This window comes from Penaeus monodon, chromosome 25, assembly GCF_015228065.2.
Source record: "Penaeus monodon isolate SGIC_2016 chromosome 25, NSTDA_Pmon_1, whole genome shotgun sequence".
NCBI lineage: Eukaryota > Metazoa > Arthropoda > Malacostraca > Decapoda > Penaeidae > Penaeus > Penaeus monodon.
In genome coordinates, this window is record NC_051410.1 from 27,106,437 (window position 1) to 27,107,841 (window position 1,405).

Below are 1,405 nucleotides of genomic sequence, written 5' to 3' on the forward strand. Positions count from 1 at the left end.
TGACTATACCAAGTATCGAACCGCAGAAATAATATAAATGTCGGACAAGGGCTACGAAAAATCACTAAATCCAACTTGCATAAATGATCACATTTTGCTGTGAAAACTTTCATAAACCACGTTACGTAGGAATTCCAAAGTTGCCTCAGTTTAAACAGACGAAGTTATTTCCAGAATCGTGTCCGCTGCAACTGGAAAAATCTGCCCACAGAATATGTGACACTGACATATCTAGTTGTCTGGCGTCGATATTAGATTATATCTTTGGTGGCTGTGCCGAAAGGCATTTAGTTTTTGCTTGTCCTTTTTCTTGTCGCTTTATTTTCCATTTCCTAACAATGCTAAAACATACTTCAGATTTCATCAGGCAAAGGGACATTACTCGGTTGATTTCATAAATGCGTGTATGAATAACCAAAATCGTAGGTCCGTGTACGAAATAAATACTTTTCCTCTCCATTCAAGTTTAGATCTCGAATGTCTTGATCAACTATGCCATTGTTCAAAAATGCGTATTGCCCACAGAGACATTTCTCACAACATCAGAGCGGAGACAGCTGAACACAGATGAAAGTCATGTCACCACAAGCCGATCCCTCATCTGCACTCCTCCCCCACCTCCCACCTCACTGTCCAATCTTTTTTCATTATTCTCTTCTTCTCTTTTCTCTTGGTGATTTTTTGTGACTGACGTATTTTCTTAAACAGGCTGAGGCGGACAATCGTACTCTTATGCATACAAAGAACATCATTAATTCCAACAGAGGCGGTAATCACGATAGGTCATAAGACCCCGAAATTTGTTCATGGCCGAGGAAAAGCGTAGACACAGCACAGCACAACGGCCGAAGTAAGGTTTGAGCAGGTCTACAGGTATCCCGCACTAATACAAATGACACCACGTGCCTTCACAGCTGACGCGAGGACAGCAAAGGTAGAGGGTGCACATGTAAAATATATCAAATATGTAATAATACAGTCATTATTTAGTTGGCGTTATCAATAAATTAGATGATCACCATAGGAGTTATTTTAGATGTAAATATTAGTTCTAGTTGAGCATTAGCGATAAATGATAATGCTGAGGAGTCTTTAGACAAAAAACGATATTCTAGAAGTCATATATTTTAGAACTGTCATTGAATTTGCCAAAGAAAATTCTATGACATTTCGTGAAAACCGACCCACGCCCTGTCTGGAAAAGTATAGGTCAAACAAAGTTTAGGTGAATTGTAGTATATAAGAATAAAGTTCAGTAGACTAGAGTTCAAAAGCTCAAAGTTGGGTCAGTTGTTAGACACCTCTGGTTAGAAATTCCATATTCTGATAGTAATATGCATGAATAATGCAGAATTCTTTAATATTTTAATGGGTATAATGTGTAGGGTGTAGTGTACAGGATGTA